The sequence below is a fragment of the Coregonus lavaretus genome, assembly GCF_964263955.1.
Source record: "Coregonus lavaretus genome assembly, chromosome: 38".
NCBI classification, from domain to species: domain Eukaryota; kingdom Metazoa; phylum Chordata; class Actinopteri; order Salmoniformes; family Salmonidae; genus Coregonus; species Coregonus lavaretus.
Genome location: NC_140025.1, coordinates 21,298,210 through 21,316,921, shown reverse-complemented (window position 1 = coordinate 21,316,921; position 18,712 = coordinate 21,298,210).

The following is an 18,712-nucleotide window of genomic DNA, read 5'->3' as shown; positions in this document are numbered from 1 at the left end:
TTTATAACAAACGGGAAAAATATTTTTTATACATTTTGCATGAAAAGGATCTAAAATATTTTTTTTTACGTTCAGCACTAGAAGGATATATGTAGAATAAAACATACAAGGGTTTTCAAATGTGATTTTTTAAAAAGCTTTTTTCAATGAATATTGTCTAAAATCATGTTTTAGGCAAAATCCACAATGCAACTAGTTCGGCATATGAAGGGATACACTTTTTTTTATAACAAACAAGACAAATATTTTTTATATATTTTGCATGAAAAGTGTCTAAAATAATTTTTTTACGTTCAGCACTAGAAGGAAAGATGTAGAATACAATATACAAGGGTTTTCAAATGTGATAAAAAAAAAGCTTTTTTCAATTAATATTGTCTAAAATCATGTTTTAGGCAAAATCCACAATGCAACTAGTTCGGCATATGAAGGGATACACAGTTTTTTATAACAAACGTGAAACATATTTTTTATACATTTTGCATGAAAAGGGTCTAAAATATTTTATTTACGTTCAGCACTAGAAGGACAGATGTAGAATACAATATACAAGGGTTTTCAAATGTGATGAAAAAAAAAGCTTTTTTCAATTAATATTGTCTAAAATCATGTTTTAGGCAAAATCCACAATGCAACTAGTTCGGCATATGAAGGGATACACAGTTTTTTTTATAACAAACGGGAAAAATATTTTTTATACATTTTGCATGAAAAGGGTCTAAAATATTTTTTTTACGTTCAGCACTAGAAGGACAGATGTAGAATACAATATACAAGGGGTTTCAAATGTGATTAAAAAAAAGCTTTTTTCAATTAATATTGTCTAAAATCATGTTTTAGGAAAAAATCCACAATGCAACTAGTTCGGCATATGAAGGGATACACAGTTTTTTATAACAAACGTGAAACATATTTTTTATACATTTTGCATGAAAAGGATCTAAAATATTTTTTTTTACGTTCAGCACTAGAAGGATATATGTAGAATAAAACATACAAGGGTTTTCAAATGTGATTTTTTAAAAAGCTTTTTTCAATGAATATTGTCTAAAATCATGTTTTAGGCAAAATCCACAATGCAACTAGTTCGGCATATGAAGGGATACACTTTTTTTTATAACAAACAAGACAAATATTTTTTATATATTTTGCATGAAAAGTGTCTAAAATAATTTTTTTACGTTCAGCACTAGAAGGAAAGATGTAGAATACAATATACAAGGGTTTTCAAATGTGATAAAAAAAAAGCTTTTTTCAATTAATATTGTCTAAAATCATGTTTTAGGCAAAATCCACAATGCAACTAGTTCGGCATATGAAGGGATACACAGTTTTTTATAACAAAAGTGAAACATATCTTTTATACATTTTGCATGAAAAGGGTCTAAAATATTTTATTTACGTTCAGCACTAGAAGGACAGATGTAGAATACAATATACAAGGGTTTTCAAATGTGATAAAAAAAAAAGCTTTTTTCAATTAATATTGTCTAAAATCATGTTTTAGGCAAAATCCACAATGCAACTAGTTCGGCATATGAAGGGATACACAGTTTTTTTTATAACAAACGGGAAAAATATTTTTTATACATTTTGCATGAAAAGGGTCTAAAATATTTTTTTTACGTTCAGCACTAGAAGGACAGATGTAGAATACAATATACAAGGGGTTTCAAATGTGATTAAAAAAAAGCTTTTTTCAATTAATATTGTCTAAAATCATGTTTTAGGAAAAAATCCACAATGCAACTAGTTCGGCATATGAAGGGATACACAGTTTTTTATAACAAACGTGAAACATATTTTTTATACATTTTGCATGAAAAGGGTCTAAAATATTTTTTTTATGTTCAGCACTAGAAGGACATATGTAGAATACAACATACAAGGGTTTTCAAATGTGATTTCATAAAAAGCTTTTTTCAATGAATATTGTCTAAAATCATGTTTTAGGCAAAATCCACAATGCAACTAGTTCGGCATATGAAGGGATACACTTTTTTTTATAACAAACAAGACAAATATTTTGTATATATTTTGCATGAAAAGTGTCTAAAATAATATTTTTACGTTCAGCACTAGAAGGACAGATGTAGAATACAATATACAAGGGTTTTCCAAATGTGATAAAAAAAAAGCTTTTTTCAATGAATATTGTCTAAAATCATGTTTTAGGCAAAATCCACAATGCAACTAGTTCGGCATATGAAGGGATACACAGTTTTTTATAACAAACGTGAAACATATTTTTTATACATTTTGCAATAAAAGGGTCTTAAATATTTTTTTTACGTTCAGCACTAGAAGGACATATGTAGAATACAATAAACAAGGGTTTTCAAATGTGATAAAAAAAAAGCTTTTTTCAATTAATATTGTCTAAAATCATGTTTTAGGCAAAATCCACAATGCAACTAGTTCGGCATATGAAGGGATACACAGTTTTTATATAACAAACGGGAAAAATATTTTTTATACATTTTGCATGAAAAGGGTCTAAAATATTTTTTTTACGTTCAGCACTAGAAGGATATATGTAGAATAAAACATACAAGGGTTTTCAAATGTGATTTTTTAAAAAGCTTTTTTCAATGAATATTGTCTCTTAATCATGTTTTAGGCAAAATCCACATTGCAACTAGTTCGGCATATGAAGGGAAACACAGTTTTTTTATAACAAACGAGAAAAATATTTTTTATACATTTTGCATGAAAAGGGTCTAAAATATTTTTTAAAACATTCAGCAGTAGAAGGACAAATGTAGAATACAACATACAAGGGTTTTCAAATGTGATTTCTTAAAAAGCTTTTTTCAATGAATATTTTCTAAATTCATGTTTTAGGTAAAATCCACAATGCAACTAGTTTTGCATATGAAGGGATACACCTTTTTTTATAACAAACGAGAGAAAAATATTTTTTATACATTTTGCATGAAAAGGGTCTAAAATATTTTTTTTTACGTTCAGCACTAGAAGGATATATGTAGAATAAAACATACAAGGGTTTTCAAATGTGATTTTTTAAAAAGCTTTTTTCAATGAATATTTTCTAAAATCATGTTTTAGGCAAAATCCACAATATAACTAGTTCGGCATATGAAGGGGTACAAAGTTTTTATAACTAACGAGAAACATATTTTTTATACATTTCGCATGAAAGGGCCTAAAATATTTTTTTAAACATTCAGCAGTAGAATGACATATGTAGAATACAACATACAAGGGTTTTCAAATGTGATTTTAAAAAAGCACTTTACCATGAATATTGTCTAAAATCATGTTTTAGGAAAAAATCCACAATGCAACTAGTTTTGCATATGAAGGGATACACAGTATTTTATAAGAAACGTGAAACATATTTTTTATACATTTTGCATCAAAAGGGTCAAAAATATTTTTTTAACGTTCAGCACTAGAAGGACATATGTAGAATACAACATACAAGGGTTTTCAAATGTGATTTCTTAAAAAGCTTTTTTCAATGAATATTTTCTAAAATCATGTTTTATGCAAAATCCACAATATAACTAGTTCGGCATATGAAGGGATACAAAGTTTTTCATAACGAACGAGAAACATATTTTTTATACATTTTGCATGAAAAGGGTCTAAAATAGTTTTTTTTATGTTCAGCACTAGACGGATTTATGTAGAATACAATATACAAGGGTTTTCAAATGTGATTTTTTTAAAAGCTTTTTTCAATGAATATTGTCTAAAATCATGTTTTAGGCAAAATCCACAATGCAACTAGTTCGGCATATGAAGGGATACACTTTTTTTTTATAACAAACAAGACAAATATTTTTTATATATTTTGCATGAAAAGGGTCTAAAATATTTTTTTTACGTTCAGCACTAGATGGACATATGTAGAATACAACATACAAGGGTTTTCAAATGTGATTAAAAAAAAGCTGTTTACCATGAATATTGTCTAAAATCATGTTTTAGGAAAAAATCCACAATGCAACTAGTTCGGCATATGAAGGGATACACAGTTTTTTATAACAAACGTGAAACATATTTTTTATACATTTTGCATGAAAAGGGTCTAAAATATTTTTTTTACGTTCAGCACTAGAAGGACATATGTAGAATACAATATACAAGGGTTTTCAAATGTGATTTCGTAAAAAGCTTTTTTAAATGAATATTGTCTAAAATCATGTTTTAGGCAAAATCCACAATGCAACTAGTTCGGCATATGAAGGGATACACTTGTTTTTATAACAAACAAGACAAATATTTTGTATATATTTTGCATGAAAAGTGTCTAAAATAATTTTTTTACGTTCAGCACTAGAAGGACAGATGTAGAATACTATATACAAGGGTTTTCAAATGTGATAAAAAAATAGCTTTTTTCAAGTAATATTGTCTAAAATCATGTTTTAGGCAAAATCCACAATGCAACTAGTTCGGCATATGAAGGGATACACAGTTTTTTTAGAACAAACGGGAAAAATATTTTTTATACATTTTGCATGAAAAGGGTCTAAAATATTTTTTTTACGTTCAGCACTAGAAGGATATATGTAGAAAAAAACATACAAGGGTTTTCAAATGTGATTTTTTAAAAAGCTTTTTTCAATGAATATTGTCTAAAATCATGTTTTAGGCAAAATCGACAATGCAACTAGTTCGGCATATGAAGGGATACACAGTTTTTTATAACAAACGTGAAACATATTTTTTATACATTTTGCATGAAAAGGGTCTAAAATATTTTTTTAACATTCAGCACTAGAAGGATATATGTAGAGTACAACATACAAGGGTTTTCAAATGTGATTTTTTAAAAAGCCTTTTTCAATGAAAATTGTCTAAAATCATGTTTTAGGCAAAATCCACAATGCAACTAGTTCGGCATATGAAGGGATACACTTTTTTTTTTATAACAAACAAGACAAATATTTTTTATATATTTTGCATGAAAAGGGTCTAAAATATTTTTTTTACGTTCAGCACTAGATGGACATATGTAGAATACAACATACAAGGGTTTTCAAATGTGATTTTAAAAAAAGCTGTTTACCATGAATATTGTCTAAAATCATGTTTTAGGAAAATATCCACAATGCAACTAGTTCGGCATATGAAGGGATACACAGTTTTTTATAACAAACGTGAAACATATTTTTTATACATTTTGCATGAAAAGGGTCTAAAATATTTTTTTTTACGTTCAGCACTAGAAGGACATATGTAGAATACAACATACAAGGGTTTTCAAATGTGATTTAAAAAAAAGCTGTTTACCATGAATATTGTCTAAAATCATGTTTTAGGCAAAATCCACAATGCAACTAGTTCGGCATATGAAGGGATACACAGTTTTTTTTAAACAAACGAGAAAAATATTTTTTATACATTTTGCATGAAAAGGGTCTAAAATATTTTTTTTTACGTTCAGCACTAGAAGGAGATATGTAGAATACAATATACATGGGTTTTCAAATGTGATAAAAAAAAACCTGTTTTCCATGAATATTGCCTAAAATCATGTTTTAGGCAAAATCCACAATGCAACTAGTTCGGCATATGAAGGGATACACTTTTTTTTTATAACAAACAAGACAATAATTTTTTATATATTTTGCATGAAAAGGGTCTAAAATATTTTTTTAACATTCAGCACTAGAAGGACATATGTAGAATACAACATACAAGGGTTTTCAAATGTGATTTCTTAAAAACCTTTTTTCAATGAATATTTTCTAAATTCATGTTTTAGGTAAAATCCACAATGCAACTAGTTCGGCATATGAAGGGATACACTTTTTTTTTATAACAAACAAGACAATTATTTTTTATATATTTTGCATGAAAAGGGTCTAAAATATTTTTTTTACGTTCAGCACTAGATGGACATATGTAGAATACAACATACAAGGGTTTTCAAATGTGATTTAAAAAAAAGCTGTTTACCATGAATATTGTCTAAAATCATGTTTTAGGAAAATATCCACAATGCAACTAGTTCGGCATATGAAGGGATACACAGTTTTTTATAACAAACGAGAGAAAAATATTTTTTATACATTTTGCATGAAAAGGGTCTAAAATATTTTTTTTAACATTCAGCACTAGAAGGATATATGTAGAGTACAACATACAAGGGTTTTCAAATGTGATTTTTTAAAAAGGTTTTTCAATTAATATTGTCTAAAATCATGTTTTACGCAAAATCCACAATATAACTAGTTCGGCATATGAGGGGATACAAAGTTTTTCATAACGAACGAGAAACATATTTTTTATACATTTTGCATGAAAAGGGTCTAAAATATTTTTTTTACGTTCAGCACTAGAAGGACAGATGTAGAATACAATATACAAGGGTTTTCAAATGTGATAAAAAAAAAGCTTTTTTCAATTAATATTGTCTAAAATCATGGTTTAGGCAAAATCCACAATGCAACTAGTTCGGCATATGAAGGGATACACAGTTTTTTTATAACAAACGGGAAAAATATTTTTTATACATTTTGCATGAAAAGGATCTAAAATATTTTTTTTTACGTTCAGCACTAGAAGGATATATGTAGAATAAAACATACAAGGGTTTTCAAATGTGATTTTTTAAAAAGCTTTTTTCAATGAATATTGTCTAAAATCATGTTTTAGGCAAAATCCACAATGCAACTAGTTCAGCATATGAAGGGATACACTTTTTTTTATAACAAACAAGACAAATATTTTTTATATATTTTGCATGAAAAGTGTCTAAAATAATTTTTTTACGTTCAGCACTAGAAGGAAAGATGTAGAATACAATATACAAGGGTTTTCAAATGTGATAAAAAAAAAGCTTTTTTCAATTAATATTGTCTAAAATCATGTTTTAGGCAAAATCCACAATGCAACTAGTTCGGCATATGAAGGGATACACAGTTTTTTATAACAAACGTGAAACATATTTTTTATACATTTTGCATGAAAAGGGTCTAAAATATTTTATTTACGTTCAGCACTAGAAGGACAGATGTAGAATACAATATACAAGGGTTTTCAAATGTGATAAAAAAAAAAGCTTTTTTCAATTAATATTGTCTAAAATCATGTTTTAGGCAAAATCCACAATGCAACTAGTTCGGCATATGAAGGGATACACAGTTTTTTTTATAACAAACGGGAAAAATATTTTTTATACATTTTGCATGAAAAGGGTCTAAAATATTTTTTTTACGTTCAGCACTAGAAGGACAGATGTAGAATACAATATACAAGGGGTTTCAAATGTGATAAAAAAAAAGCTTTTTTCAATTAATATTGTCTAAAATCATGTTTTAGGAAAAAATCCACAATGCAACTAGTTCGGCATATGAAGGGATACACAGTTTTTTATAACAAACGTGAAACATATTTTTTATACATTTTGCATGAAAAGGGTCTAAAATATTTTTTTTATGTTCAGCACTAGAAGGACATATGTAGAATACAACATACAAGGGTTTTCAAATGTGATTTCATAAAAAGCTTTTTTCAATGAATATTGTCTAAAATCATGTTTTAGGCAAAATCCACAATGCAACTAGTTCGGCATATGAAGGGATACACTTTTTTTTATAACAAACAAGACAAATATTTTGTATATATTTTGCATGAAAAGTGTCTAAAATAATATTTTTACGTTCAGCACTAGAAGGACAGATGTAGAATACAATATACAAGGGTTTTCCAAATGTGATAAAAAAAAAGCTTTTTTCAATGAATATTGTCTAAAATCATGTTTTAGGCAAAATCCACAATGCAACTAGTTCGGCATATGAAGGGATACACAGTTTTTTATAACAAATGTGAAACATATTTTTTATACATTTTGCAATAAAAGGGTCTTAAATATTTTTTTTACGTTCAGCACTAGAAGGACATATGTAGAATACAATAAACAAGGGTTTTCAAATGTGATAAAAAAAAAGCTTTTTTCAATTAATATTGTCTAAAATCATGTTTTAGGCAAAATCCACAATGCAACTAGTTCGGCATATGAAGGGATACACAGTTTTTATATAACAAACGGGAAAAATATTTTTTATACATTTTGCATGAAAAGGGTCTAAAATATTTTTTTTACGTTCAGCACTAGAAGGATATATGTAGAATAAAACATACAAGGGTTTTCAAATGTGATTTTTTAAAAAGCTTTTTTCAATGAATATTGTCTAAAATCATGTTTTAGGCAAAATCCACATTGCAACTAGTTCGGCATATGAAGGGAAACACAGTTTTTTTATAACAAACGAGAAAAATATTTTTTATACATTTTGCATGAAAAGGGTCTAAAATATTTTTTTAAACATTCAGCAGTAGAAGGACAAATGTAGAATACAACATACAAGGGTTTTCAAATGTGATTTCTTAAAAAGCTTTTTTCAATGAATATTTTCTAAATTCATGTTTTAGGTAAAATCCACAATGCAACTAGTTTTGCATATGAAGGGATACACCTTTTTTTATAACAAACGAGAGAAAAATATTTTTTATACATTTTGCATGAAAAGGGTCTAAAATATTTTTTTTTACGTTCAGCACTAGAAGGATATATGTAGAATAAAACATACAAGGGTTTTCAAATGTGATTTTTTAAAAAGCTTTTTTCAATGAATATTTTCTAAAATCATGTTTTAGGCAAAATCCACAATATAACTAGTTCGGCATATGAAGGGGTACAAAGTTTTTATAACTAACGAGAAACATATTTTTTATACATTTCGCATGAAAGGGCCTAAAATATTTTTTTAAACATTCAGCAGTAGAATGACATATGTAGAATACAACATACAAGGGTTTTCAAATGTGATTTTAAAAAAGCACTTTACCATGAATATTGTCTAAAATCATGTTTTAGGAAAAAATCCACAATGCAACTAGTTTTGCATATGAAGGGATACACAGTATTTTATAAGAAACGTGAAACATATTTTTTATACATTTTGCATCAAAAGGGTCAAAAATATTTTTTTTACGTTCAGCACTAGAAGGATATATGTAGAATAAAACATACAAGGGTTTTCAAATGTGATTTTTTAAAAAGCTTTTTTCAATGAATATTGTCTAAAATCATGTTTTAGGCAAAATCCACATTGCAACTAGTTCGGCATATGAAGGGAAACACAGTTTTTTTATAACAAACGAGAAAAATATTTTTTATACATTTTGCATGAAAAGGGTCTAAAATATTTTTTTAAACATTCAGCAGTAGAAGGACAAATGTAGAATACAACATACAAGGGTTTTCAAATGTGATTTCTTAAAAAGCTTTTTTCAATGAATATTTTCTAAATTCATGTTTTAGGTAAAATCCACAATGCAACTAGTTTTGCATATGAAGGGATACACCTTTTTTTATAACAAACGAGAGAAAAATATTTTTTATACATTTTGCATGAAAAGGGTCTAAAATATTTTTTTTTACGTTCAGCACTAGAAGGATATATGTAGAATAAAACATACAAGGGTTTTCAAATGTGATTTTTTAAAAAGCTTTTTTCAATGAATATTTTCTAAAATCATGTTTTAGGCAAAATCCACAATATAACTAGTTCGGCATATGAAGGGGTACAAAGTTTTTATAACTAACGAGAAACATATTTTTTATACATTTCGCATGAAAGGGCCTAAAATATTTTTTTAAACATTCAGCAGTAGAATGACATATGTAGAATACAACATACAAGGGTTTTCAAATGTGATTTTAAAAAAGCACTTTACCATGAATATTGTCTAAAATCATGTTTTAGGAAAAAATCCACAATGCAACTAGTTTTGCATATGAAGGGATACACAGTATTTTATAAGAAACGTGAAACATATTTTTTATACATTTTGCATCAAAAGGGTCAAAAATATTTTTTTAACGTTCAGCACTAGAAGGACATATGTAGAATACAACATACAAGGGTTTTCAAATGTGATTTCTTAAAAAGCTTTTTTCAATGAATATTTTCTAAAATCATGTTTTATGCAAAATCCACAATATAACTAGTTCGGCATATGAAGGGATACAAAGTTTTTCATAACGAACGAGAAACATATTTTTTATACATTTTGCATGAAAAGGGTCTAAAATAGTTTTTTTTATGTTCAGCACTAGACGGATTTATGTAGAATACAATATACAAGGGTTTTCAAATGTGATTTTTTTAAAAGCTTTTTTCAATGAATATTGTCTAAAATCATGTTTTAGGCAAAATCCACAATGCAACTAGTTCGGCATATGAAGGGATACACTTTTTTTTTATAACAAACAAGACAAATATTTTTTATATATTTTGCATGAAAAGGGTCTAAAATATTTTTTTTACGTTCAGCACTAGATGGACATATGTAGAATACAACATACAAGGGTTTTCAAATGTGATTAAAAAAAAGCTGTTTACCATGAATATTGTCTAAAATCATGTTTTAGGAAAAAATCCACAATGCAACTAGTTCGGCATATGAAGGGATACACAGTTTTTTATAACAAACGTGAAACATATTTTTTATACATTTTGCATGAAAAGGGTCTAAAATATTTTTTTTACGTTCAGCACTAGAAGGACATATGTAGAATACAATATACAAGGGTTTTCAAATGTGATTTCGTAAAAAGCTTTTTTAAATGAATATTGTCTAAAATCATGTTTTAGGCAAAATCCACAATGCAACTAGTTCGGCATATGAAGGGATACACTTTTTTTTATAACAAACAAGACAAATATTTTGTATATATTTTGCATGAAAAGTGTCTAAAATAATTTTTTTACGTTCAGCACTAGAAGGACAGATGTAGAATACTATATACAAGGGTTTTCAAATGTGATAAAAAAATAGCTTTTTTCAAGTAATATTGTCTAAAATCATGTTTTAGGCAAAATCCACAATGCAACTAGTTCGGCATATGAAGGGATACACAGTTTTTTTAGAACAAACGGGAAAAATATTTTTTATACATTTTGCATGAAAAGGGTCTAAAATATTTTTTTTACGTTCAGCACTAGAAGGATATATGTAGAAAAAAACATACAAGGGTTTTCAAATGTGATTTTTTAAAAAGCTTTTTTCAATGAATATTGTCTAAAATCATGTTTTAGGCAAAATCGACAATGCAACTAGTTCGGCATATGAAGGGATACACAGTTTTTTATAACAAACGTGAAACATATTTTTTATACATTTTACATGAAAAGGGTCTAAAATATTTTTTTAACATTCAGCACTAGAAGGATATATGTAGAGTACAACATACAAGGGTTTTCAAATGTGATTTTTTAAAAAGCCTTTTTCAATGAAAATTGTCTAAAATCATGTTTTAGGCAAAATCCACAATGCAACTAGTTCGGCATATGAAGGGATACATTTTTTTTTAATAACAAACAAGACAAATATTTTTTATATATTTTGCATGAAAAGGGTCTAAAATATTTTTTTTACGTTCAGCACTAGATGGACATATGTAGAATACAACATACAAGTGTTTTCAAATGTGATTTAAAAAAAAGCTGTTTACCATGAATATTGTCTAAAATCATGTTTTAGGAAAATATCCACAATGCAACTAGTTCGGCATATGAAGGGATACACAGTTTTTTATAACAAACGTGAAACATATTTTTTATACATTTTGCATGAAAAGGGTCTAAAATATTTTTTTTTACGTTCAGCACTAGAAGGACATATGTAGAATACAACATACAAGGGTTTTCAAATGTGATTTAAAAAAAAGCTGTTTACCATGAATATTGTCTAAAATCATGTTTTAGGCAAAATCCACAATGCAACTAGTTCGGCATATGAAGGGATACAAAGTTTTTTTTAAACAAACGAGAAAAATATTTTTTATACATTTTGCATGAAAAGGGTCTAAAATATTTTTTTTTACGTTCAGCACTAGAAGGAGATATGTAGAATACAATATACATGGGTTTTCAAATGTGATAAAAAAAAACCTGTTTTCCATGAATATTGCCTAAAATCATGTTTTAGGCAAAATCCACAATGCAACTAGTTCGGCATATGAAGGGATACACTTTTTTTTTATAACAAACAAGACAATAATTTTTTATATATTTTGCATGAAAAGTGTCTAAAATATTTTTTTAACATTCAGCACTAGAAGGACATATGTAGAATACAACATACAAGGGTTTTCAAATGTGATTTCTTAAAAACCTTTTTTCAATGAATATTTTCTAAATTCATGTTTTAGGTAAAATCCACAATGCAACTAGTTCGGCATATGAAGGGATACACTTTTTTTTTATAACAAACAAGACAATTATCTTTTATATATTTTGCATGAAAAGGGTCTAAAATATTTTTTTTACGTTCAGCACTAGATGGACATATGTAGAATACAACATACAAGGGTTTTCAAATGTGATTTAAAAAAAAGCTGTTTACCATGAATATTGTCTAAAATCATGTTTTAGGAAAATATCCACAATGCAACTAGTTCGACATATGAAGGGATACACAGTTTTTTATAACAAACGAGAGAAAATATTTTTTATACATTTTGCATGAAAAGGGTCTAAAAATTTTTTTTTAACATTCAGCACTAGAAGGATATATGTAGAGTACAACATACAAGGGTTTTCAAATGTGATTTTTTAAAAAGGTTTTTCAATTAATATTGTCTAAAATCATGTTTTACGCAAAATCCACAATATAACTAGTTCGGCATATGAGGGGATACAAAGTTTTTCATAACGAACGAGAAATATATTTTTTATACATTTTGCATGAAAAGGGTCTAAAATATTTTTTTTACGTTCAGCACTAGAAGGACAGATGTAGAATACAATATACAAGGGTTTTCAAATGTGATAAAAAAAAAGCTTTTTTCAATTAATATTGTCTAAAATCATGGTTTAGGCAAAATCCACAATGCAACTAGTTCGGCATATGAAGGGATACACAGTTTTTTTTATAACAAACGGGAAAAATATTTTTTATACATTTTGCATGAAAAGGATCTAAAATATTTTTTTTTACGTTCAGCACTAGAAGGATATATGTAGAATAAAACATACAAGGGTTTTCAAATGTGATTTTTTAAAAAGCTTTTTTCAATGAATATTGTCTAAAATCATGTTTTAGGCAAAATCCACAATGCAACTAGTTCGGCATATGAAGGGATACACTTTTTTTTATAACAAACAAGACAAATATTTTTTATATATTTTGCATGAAAAGTGTCTAAAATAATTTTTTTACGTTCAGCACTAGAAGGAAAGATGTAGAATACAATATACAAGGGTTTTCAAATGTGATAAAAAAAAAGCTTTTTTCAATTAATATTGTCTAAAATCATGTTTTAGGCAAAATCCACAATGCAACTAGTTCGGCATATGAAGGGATACACAGTGTTTTATAACAAACGTGAAACATATTTTTTATACATTTTGCATGAAAAGGGTCTAAAATATTTTATTTACGTTCAGCACTAGAAGGACAGATGTAGAATACAATATACAAGGGTTTTCAAATGTGATAAAAAAAAAAGCTTTTTTCAATTAATATTGTCTAAAATCATGTTTTAGGCAAAATCCACAATGCAACTAGTTCGGCATATGAAGGGATACACAGTTTTTTTTATAACAAACGGGAAAAATATTTTTTATACATTTTGCATGAAAAGGGTCTAAAATATTTTTTTTACGTTCAGCACTAGAAGGACAGATGTAGAATACAATATACAAGGGGTTTCAAATGTGATAAAAAAAAAGCTTTTTTCAATTAATATTGTCTAAAATCATGTTTTAGGAAAAAATCCACAATGCAACTAGTTCGGCATATGAAGGGATACACAGTTTTTTATAACAAACGTGAAACATATTTTTTATACATTTTGCATGAAAAGGGTCTAAAATATTTTTTTTATGTTCAGCACTAGAAGGACATATGTAGAATACAACATACAAGGGTTTTCAAATGTGATTTCATAAAAAGCTTTTTTCAATGAATATTGTCTAAAATCATGTTTTAGGCAAAATCCACAATGCAACTAGTTCGGCATATGAAGGGATACACTTTTTTTTATAACAAACAAGACAAATATTTTGTATATATTTTGCATGAAAAGTGTCTAAAATAATATTTTTACGTTCAGCACTAGAAGGACAGATGTAGAATACAATATACAAGGGTTTTCCAAATGTGATAAAAAAAAAGCTTTTTTCAATGAATATTGTCTAAAATCATGTTTTAGGCAAAATCCACAATGCAACTAGTTCGGCATATGAAGGGATACACAGTTTTTTATAACAAACGTGAAACATATTTTTTATACATTTTGCAATAAAAGGGTCTTAAATATTTTTTTTACGTTCAGCACTAGAAGGACATATGTAGAATACAATAAACAAGGGTTTTCAAATGTGATTAAAAAAAAGCTTTTTTCAATTAATATTGTCTAAAATCATGTTTTAGGCAAAATCCACAATGCAACTAGTTCGGCATATGAAGGGATACACAGTTTTTTATAACAAACGTGAAACATATTTTTTATACATTTTGCAATAAAAGGGTCTTAAATATTTTTTTTACGTTCAGCACTAGAAGGACATATGTAGAATACAATAAACAAGGGTTTTCAAATGTGATTTTTTAAAAAGCTTTTTTCAATGAATATTGTCTAAAATCATGTTTTAGGCAAAATCCACATTGCAACTAGTTCGGCATATGAAGGGAAACACAGTTTTTTTATAACAAACGAGAAAAATATTTTTTATACATTTTGCATGAAAAGGGTCTAAAATATTTTTTAAAACATTCAGCAGTAGAAGGACAAATGTAGAATACAACATACAAGGGTTTTCAAATGTGATTTCTTAAAAAGCTTTTTTCAATGAATATTTTCTAAATTCATGTTTTAGGTAAAATCCACAATGCAACTAGTTTTGCATATGAAGGGATACACCTTTTTTTATAACAAACGGGAAAAATATTTTTTATACATTTTGCATGAAAAGGATCTAAAATATTTTTTTTTACGTTCAGCACTAGAAGGATATATGTAGAATAAAACATACAAGGGTTTTCAAATGTGATTTTTTAAAAAGCTTTTTTCAATGAATATTGTCTAAAATCATGTTTTAGGCAAAATCCACAATGCAACTAGTTCGGCATATGAAGGGATACACTTTTTTTTATAACAAACAAGACAAATATTTTTTATATATTTTGCATGAAAAGTGTCTAAAATAATTTTTTTACGTTCAGCACTAGAAGGAAAGATGTAGAATACAATATACAAGGGTTTTCAAATGTGATAAAAAAAAAGCTTTTTTCAATTAATATTGTCTAAAATCATGTTTTAGGCAAAATCCACAATGCAACTAGTTCGGCATATGAAGGGATACACAGTGTTTTATAACAAACGTGAAACATATTTTTTATACATTTTGCATGAAAAGGGTCTAAAATATTTTATTTACGTTCAGCACTAGAAGGACAGATGTAGAATACAATATACAAGGGTTTTCAAATGTGATAAAAAAAAAAGCTTTTTTCAATTAATATTGTCTAAAATCATGTTTTAGGCAAAATCCACAATGCAACTAGTTCGGCATATGAAGGGATACACAGTTTTTTTTATAACAAACGGGAAAAATATTTTTTATACATTTTGCATGAAAAGGGTCTAAAATATTTTTTTTACGTTCAGCACTAGAAGGACAGATGTAGAATACAATATACAAGGGGTTTCAAATGTGATAAAAAAAAAGCTTTTTTCAATTAATATTGTCTAAAATCATGTTTTAGGAAAAAATCCACAATGCAACTAGTTCGGCATATGAAGGGATACACAGTTTTTTATAACAAACGTGAAACATATTTTTTATACATTTTGCATGAAAAGGGTCTAAAATATTTTTTTTATGTTCAGCACTAGAAGGACATATGTAGAATACAACATACAAGGGTTTTCAAATGTGATTTCATAAAAAGCTTTTTTCAATGAATATTGTCTAAAATCATGTTTTAGGCAAAATCCACAATGCAACTAGTTCGGCATATGAAGGGATACACTTTTTTTTATAACAAACAAGACAAATATTTTGTATATATTTTGCATGAAAAGTGTCTAAAATAATATTTTTACGTTCAGCACTAGAAGGACAGATGTAGAATACAATATACAAGGGTTTTCCAAATGTGATAAAAAAAAAGCTTTTTTCAATGAATATTGTCTAAAATCATGTTTTAGGCAAAATCCACAATGCAACTAGTTCGGCATATGAAGGGATACACAGTTTTTTATAACAAACGTGAAACATATTTTTTATACATTTTGCAATAAAAGGGTCTTAAATATTTTTTTTACGTTCAGCACTAGAAGGACATATGTAGAATACAATAAACAAGGGTTTTCAAATGTGATTAAAAAAAAGCTTTTTTCAATTAATATTGTCTAAAATCATGTTTTAGGCAAAATCCACAATGCAACTAGTTCGGCATATGAAGGGATACACAGTTTTTTATAACAAACGTGAAACATATTTTTTATACATTTTGCAATAAAAGGGTCTTAAATATTTTTTTTACGTTCAGCACTAGAAGGACATATGTAGAATACAATAAACAAGGGTTTTCAAATGTGATTTTTTAAAAAGCTTTTTTCAATGAATATTGTCTAAAATCATGTTTTAGGCAAAATCCACATTGCAACTAGTTCGGCATATGAAGGGAAACACAGTTTTTTTATAACAAACGAGAAAAATATTTTTTATACATTTTGCATGAAAAGGGTCTAAAATATTTTTTAAAACATTCAGCAGTAGAAGGACAAATGTAGAATACAACATACAAGGGTTTTCAAATGTGATTTCTTAAAAAGCTTTTTTCAATGAATATTTTCTAAATTCATGTTTTAGGTAAAATCCACAATGCAACTAGTTTTGCATATGAAGGGATACACCTTTTTTTATAACAAACGAGAGAAAAATATTTTTTATACATTTTGCATGAAAAGGGTCTAAAATATTTTTTTTAACGTTCAGCACTAGAAGGATATATGTAGAATAAAACATACAAGGGTTTTCAAATGTGATTTTTTAAAAAGCTTTTTTCAATGAATATTTTCTAAAATCATGTTTTAGGCAAAATCCACAATATAACTAGTTCGGCATATGAAGGGGTACAAAGTTTTTATAACTAACGAGAAACATATTTTTTATACATTTCGCATGAAAGGGCCTAAAATATTTTTTTAAACATTCAGCAGTAGAATGACATATGTAGAATACAACATACAAGGGTTTTCAAATGTGATTTTAAAAAAGCACTTTACCATGAATATTGTCTAAAATCATGTTTTAGGAAAAAATCCACAATGCAACTAGTTTTGCATATGAAGGGATACACAGTATTTTATAAGAAACGTGAAACATATTTTTTATACATTTTGCATCAAAAGGGTCAAAAATATTTTTTTAACGTTCAGCACTAGAAGGACATATGTAGAATACAACATACAAGGGTTTTCAAATGTGATTTCTTAAAAAGCTTTTTTCAATGAATATTTTCTAAAATCATGTTTTATGCAAAATCCACAATATAACTAGTTCGGCATATGAAGGGATACAAAGTTTTTCATAACGAACGAGAAACATATTTTTTATACATTTTGCATGAAAAGGGTCTAAAATAGTTTTTTTTATGTTCAGCACTAGACGGATTTATGTAGAATACAATATACAAGGGTTTTCAAATGTGATTTTTTTAAAAGCTTTTTTCAATAAATATTGTCTAAAATCATGTTTTAGGCAAAATCCACAATGCAACTAGTTCGGCATATGAAGGGATACACTTTTTTTTTATAACAAACAAGACAAATATTTTTTATATATTTTGCATGAAAAGGGTCTAAAATATTTTTTTTACGTTCAGCACTAGATGGACATATGTAGAATACAACATACAAGGGTTTTCAAATGTGATTAAAAAAAAGCTGTTTACCATGAATATTGTCTAAAATCATGTTTTAGGAAAAAATCCACAATGCAACTAGTTCGGCATATGAAGGGATACACAGTTTTTTATAACAAACGTGAAACATATTTTTTATACATTTTGCATGAAAAGGGTCTAAAATATTTTTTTTACGTTCAGCACTAGAAGGACATATGTAGAATAAAATATACAAGGGTTTTCAAATGTGATTTCGTAAAAAGCTTTTTTAAATGAATATTGTCTAAAATCATGTTTTAGGCAAAATCCACAATGCAACTAGTTCGGCATATGAAGGGATACACTTTTTTTTATAACAAACAAGACAAATATTTTGTATATATTTTGCATGAAAAGTGTCTAAAATAATTTTTTTACGTTCAGCACTAGAAGGACAGATGTAGAATACTATATACAAGGGTTTTCAAATGTGATAAAAAAATAGCTTTTTTCAATTAATATTGTCTAAAATCATGTTTTAGGCAAAATCCACAATGCAACTAGTTCGGCATATGAAGGGATACACAGTTTTTTTAGAACAAACGGGAAAAATATTTTTTATACATTTTGCATGAAAAGGGTCTAAAATATTTTTTTTACGTTCAGCACTAGAAGGATATATGTAGAAAAAAACATACAAGGGTTTTCAAATGTGATTTTTTAAAAAGCTTTTTTCAATGAATATTGTCTAAAATCATGTTTTAGGCAAAATCGACAATGCAACTAGTTCGGCATATGAAGGGATACACAGTTTTTTATAACAAAC